At 37.2% G+C, this 6,000-nt stretch overlaps 1 protein-coding gene across 1 annotated transcript in view; it reads right to left on the reverse strand.

Moving 5' to 3' along the window:
* LOC145669009 (metabotropic glutamate receptor 3-like) overlaps positions 1-4,019 on the reverse strand; it is a 150,223-nt gene extending 146,204 nt beyond the window's left edge. Inside the window, exon 1 of the mRNA XM_081737337.1 lies at positions 3,899-4,019. The gene's annotated coding sequence lies outside the window, so the exon portion shown is untranslated. The remainder of the gene's footprint in view (positions 1-3,898) is intronic.
* Between the last annotated feature and the right edge of the window lie 1,981 nt (positions 4,020-6,000).

A 6,000-nucleotide genomic window follows, 5' to 3' on the forward strand; every position in this document is an offset into this window, starting at 1 on the left:
TATTTAGATAGAGCGTATACCAATTCCTGTGTAATTCCTTAAACTTCTTAGGATAGGCCCTATAGTTTCTAAGCCAGGATGTTTTGAATCGTGATATTTCAAATTTTCGGTAGTTCATAACTCGGAAAGGAGACGTTTTTCGACCCATGTTTATTAGAACTTTTTTCTTTCATTTCGTATCAGGAATCGCCTCCCAAAGTTTGTCGGTGGAGTTACCTACCACCCTGATATCGTAGTCAAATTTTGAATTCGCTCGTTCGGCGGGCCCCGCGGGGTCATTATTGGCACTAGACCCAGCGCGCACCTTACGCCGCCTCTGCCTTCCACATTACCATTTCACCAGTTATTTGATAGCCATTAACTTTCACTAAATCATTTGTCTCCTTTAGCCTAAAGAACATTACCGTGGGACACTGAATAAGACATTTCTTTCTATTTTTATTTCGTGTAAGAGCAATACAGAGTAGCTGCGTTTACGACGACAATTCAATGGCGATAAACCTTCGTGTTTCTCAATCCATATCGTTTATTTAATTTAACTCTAAATTAGAAATTGAGTATACAAACGTTTATCGAACTCTGGTTCGCGGACCACAATTGGTTCTCCACGTCAGCCATTGTGGTCTTCTTAGATTTAACATTAGTTTACAAAAAGAATACCAGAAGTAAAATCCAAGTTAGTTTTGTATTATTCACAGCAGTTGAGAAAATGAGAGCTTGGAATTTACATAAACAAGTGTTTTTCACTTTTTTCCCCAGAATTGATATTTTAAGAAGTTGACTATCCTATATTTACTCTATAAAATAAATCATTTATAACGAGTGGCAAACATCTCAGTCTGTACATCACGCTAATCATAATAATAAGCACTCACGCAGGGGGTGGGTCCTGGGGGTCCGGACTCCCCTCCCCCGAAATCCCGACTTTTTTGCAAATGTAGACTACTTTTAGGGGCAATTTTAGAAATTTTCATATAATTTAGCCTCAAATTGTATTTGGACCCTCCCGAAATGCTTTAGACCTCTCCAGTAATAAATTCCTGCGTACGTCCCTGCACTCACGCTAATAGATGTCGCTATCTGCGCTATCGGGTGTTAAACTGTGCATGCAGGTCCAATTTAAAACTATTATGATCATTTAATTGCAAATTAAAAATCGTATTCTTTCAATTTAATTATTGCCTAATACCATAATCACTAACAGAATGTTATCAAGATGGGGGTGGCTCAGTGGTAGAGCGCTTGCCGCTGATGTGTGGGGTGCCTGGTTCGCTCCTTGGCTAGTGATGAACAATATTGTGTTCGTGGATTTTCTTGGGTTACTTCCACTTTCTCATTCCACCAATTCTTTCATCATTATTCACGTGCTTTAATCGTCGTCCCCCTTAGCCTAAAGGGCATAATCGTTGGACGTCATATTCAAAGATGAGGTATTTTTCAAGATTGAGTTTACAACGATATTGTATATCTATGCGATAAATTACTTCCATTTTCGTATCTTGATTTTGGGTAACGGTGCATAAAAGTACACAATCTGTTGAGTAGAAGAAGAAGAAGAAAAGAGATAATATGTTGTTGATTCTAAAAAATAAAGAAATAAGATTTAATCGTAGTAGCTGAAAATCTATGTTGGTTTTAATAGTTACCGTAACAGTAAATAGTTGTTTAAAAGTTGCTATGACAACCGAAAAAGATTATTATTAATCGAGTTGTGCAAAGAATAATAAAAAGGTAATAGAAATGTAAGTGACGTGTCTGATTTAGAGTAATTGATTGTGTTGACATATTTTAAAATCTACACGAACTGCGGGTTAAATATAACGTGTAAGAATAATAAGTTAATAATCGTTACAAGTTCAAGCACTTAATCCAATATCCTTTTAGAGCAAACATGATTTTCATATATACATACATTTATTAACATAGCCAAAACATATTTTTCCATAATATTTTGCTCAACAGGGTAGGGAGAAGATGTTAAACACCGATCCCCTTCTTGCGTACGCCACTGATCTTCGTAATAGACAAATGGCTCAGTTACATTTCGAGACAATATTAAAATATGTTGTCCATCAATGGTTTATGTCAACACAATGTTGTGTGCAACGACGCAAGTAGAGTAGGCTAGTTGTCGCCCGGGGACAAGAACTCGCCTTAGCTCCCCTGCCCCCCCCCCCCTGTCCAACTGTCCAACCAAACTAAACGTTCCTCGGTTACACCTGATATTGGCATCATGCAGTAATTCTCCCATTCCATTTTTGCTTCAAGTGGTAAAACCTTGATTTCAAAGTTGCAGTTGCAGTACATAATTTAAATTTTAATACAAGATACAATAAAACACCAAACTAACTCGTATTTGATTGCCGAATAATTTGAGAGTAGCATGCTTCACATATTCTTATAGTTTTATCATAACAACTGCAAATCACAATGTTTTTGGAATTATATCGGGATGCGCATATATATAGAATATATCTACAGTCTGTTGCTTTAGAAAGAATATTTAATTATGACAAGCAGCCAAGCTGTTGTCTCGAGTATTATACCCGGACATTTTGAAAGTCTCTTAATTCGATTTAAATTAAATAAAAACACAAAAAGCTGGAACTAAAATTTAACTTTGCGGGCTCTTTCGGTTGCAAAGGTTTTTACAATGTCCTCAAAAGATAGCTTTGAAGCTAACTTATGCTCTATGGATATGATTCTAAGATTGGTGAGTCGTTGTTTTCCTCTGAAGTTTCTGATGTATTTTTTTATATCTTTAGTTTGCTAAAACTCCTTTCTGTGCCTTATAGTGAAAATAAATACTTGCCCAGTTTTGCGCCCCCCTAATCCGGCGTCCGGGGCACAAGCCCCGTTTGCTCCCCCTTAGTTAAGTCTCCAGTTGTTTGTAACGAAGTTCTTGAATAGTTGCATAAATGTGGAAGGAGTTTCGGTTGAATTGGTGGCCAAACTAAAAAGTTAAGTATAGAGCGTACAATTAACCACGATTTTAGCGTATAGTTTTCAGCGAGCCGAAGGCTCGGGTGAAAGAACTAGTAAAATATTCTTGATAATCTTCAACTATTAAAAATCTTTCCCTTTAACGTCCGACCATTATGCCCCTTTTACGCTAAGACAGACGGATGATGAAGGCAAGTGAAGTTGAGTTGAGTTGTGTTTAACGTTCCTTTCAGTAGCAAGGCTATATAAGACGGGACCTACATACTGATTAACGTGGAATCCGAAACACATGAATTGAATGAAGGCAAGTGAATGACGATGGAAGAAAAGGTGGAAAGGGAATGTGGAAGGAAATGGCAGCAACCCGAGAAAACCCACCACAAACTTACTTCGCCGGGGATCGAACGAAGGACCCCATGCACCAGAGGTGAGCGCTCTGCCACTTATTTTTTAAAACTTTGTGAATCTTTTTATTTTTTTTCTGCCACCGTTCAGAACTACTAGACTCGACAGAAACACGAACACAGAAATATCGAGAACAGTTAAAATTCCAAAGGTTCTCCCACCGGGAATCGAACCCGAGGCCACGCACAGAAAAGTTACACACGCTAGTCACTAGACCAGTGGATAGGAGTATCACTGAGCCACTGTGTCCCCTTTCAATTATTAAAAGTTTTTTTTTTCAATTATTAAAATAAAATCGTTTCCCTTTTTCTTTTATGAAATTAATACCAATATAAAATTAAGGGATTGATTTTTTTAAAATCTACTTTAAAAATATAACTTTATAGGTGTTATGTCATAATATGGTTAAAACACACACACACACACACACACACACACAAAAAAAAAAAAAACACGATAAATTTCTCCGTAAAATATTCTGACAAATAAAGGTAGTCCTAACTTAGAAACACGTTTCAGAACCGCTAGTCTATTGAAAAGCATACCTTACCTGGAAACCACTTTTATTAGCGTTGCAGACAAATTTCGTTCTAATTCATTGGCAAAAATCCCTCCGATGGACGAAGGAATGATGCGAAGGGATTGTGAGACACAGACTTGTTTCCGCCGTGAAGTTTAGTTCAACTCCAGTACAAGATGGGAAGTGCGACTGTTTTCCCATGTTCCCCGCGTCTGCGCTTCTTATCCCAGCAAAACGAGCGTCTAACCACACCAATTGACACACTACACCTGCTCTTCGGGATTCAAACCACAATTCGCTAAACTTGACAAAAAAAAAAAAAAAAAAAAAAAAAAAAAAAAAAAAAAGCAAGAGACAAATTTCCTTCCTATAAACAAATTCTCTTTTAGAAAAGTATTTGTGCAAGTTACGCATTGGCTATGGAATGGATATATTCGTTTTTCTGTTTAATGAATGGCCAAACTCCGATATAGAAAAGCTATTATACTGTAAGAATGGACATAGTAAACAACCACTCGTTGAGGGAGGGACATTGGAATAAAGTAAACAGACAATTAATGTCTCAAAAATTGAGAATCATAACTTGTTGACGCATTCATATTTAAGAGAAATATGAAAAGCTAACAAATAATGTCATTTATTGTCGCCCGAAATAGAATTCTCCAAAGTTTTCTTTCCACAAATAACAGCCGGAACTATAAGGATTCCTTTCCCTATTGGTTCACCATTTAAACAGGGACGATTCGTGAAAGACTTTTACGATGTTCTTCTATATATATATACCCTCCCCTAATCTTTTCAGTTTTTCACTATTTCGAACAAAAATAGTTCCTGGTTTCGTTGGATGGCATATTCTTATCCACATCTTTCACCCACGTGCAAAGAAAGAAACCACTCGTTTCGTAAAATGATTTACAAATAACGACGACTCCAGCCTTCAAATAAATAATTTTGAGATGTTAGTTCCTAATAATTTAGCAACAGTGTTTCCTCAAAACTCTTAAGGCGACTTTCATCAAATGTTATTCTTCAACGTAGAAGAGTATCACCGTTTCAGTCCAACAAGTATACACCTAAATTTTGCATTTGTACGCACATTTAGGAAGCAGTGCTTTAGTCACTGGACCGGAAAGATTTACGTGATCTGTAAGTTTACGGCTCTTCGATGCGTTCTCAACGCGTTTTTATGGCTTATGCGTACGTTTGAATACGTTGACAATGTATTTAAATGTGGATAGCTAATCACAATGAGCTGCAAACGGGAAAGCAATACCAAAAAAAAAAAAAAAAAAAAAAAACCCGCAGAATATGTTGGCTTGAGCGTATTTGGTGTGTTTCCGAACAATAGACCGCCTGCTATTTCGGAATCAGTAAAAGATGTCTAAAGCCACATTGCCACGTTAAATGAATCTTGTAGCCGCCATAAAAAAAAAAAAAAAAACTTGCAATCCGATCTTTCTATTTACTCTTTACATGTTACAACTTCTTGAAAGCAAGAAAGGTTTCTCTACACATGCAGTACTGCTCTCTAGTGAACGAACAGTGAAGCGTGTATTAAAAACGTGTATTTTGGCGCATTTCCCCTCCCTGTCCAAAAGAATCCGTTGTTTCGGGAGCGGCGAAACTGGTTTTTCTTTTATGTCAGCGGGAGGGCGATAGCAGGTAGCAAGCAAGACGTCCCAGAAAGTTGCGCATCGTTCAACTCCTTGCAAGATGGAAAAAATGTTTTATGACCCTTTCAAGACTATGTGTACATGGTGAAATATGGTAGGGTTTCAAGATTTTTTTATGACAGCTACAAGCTCTAACGTGACAATGTGGCTTTTAGGAAGGAAATAAAGGAAAGACATGTTGCCAGGCAAGGGGATTTTAGCAAGAAACAATTGCTTGGAAGATCTTTGTACAGAGTATTGGAACTCTGCTATTATAAACTATGTGTGTGTATATAACAAGAGGATATTCACAAAAATAGAAGGAAATTCCGAAAAATTAGCTAATCACAGAAAAATTTATGTAAGACAAGACAATAGGGTTATAGGTCATCATGCCGTCGTGATTCGCATGAATGAGAATAAGGGTGTGGCAGTAAGGCCTGGAAATCCTGACTGCTGGCGAAAGCAAAATTACCGAAT

This window comes from Thermobia domestica, chromosome 13 (genome assembly GCF_964235325.1).
Source record: "Thermobia domestica chromosome 13, izTheDome1.hap1.1, whole genome shotgun sequence".
In the NCBI taxonomy this organism is placed as follows: domain Eukaryota; kingdom Metazoa; phylum Arthropoda; class Insecta; order Zygentoma; family Lepismatidae; genus Thermobia; species Thermobia domestica.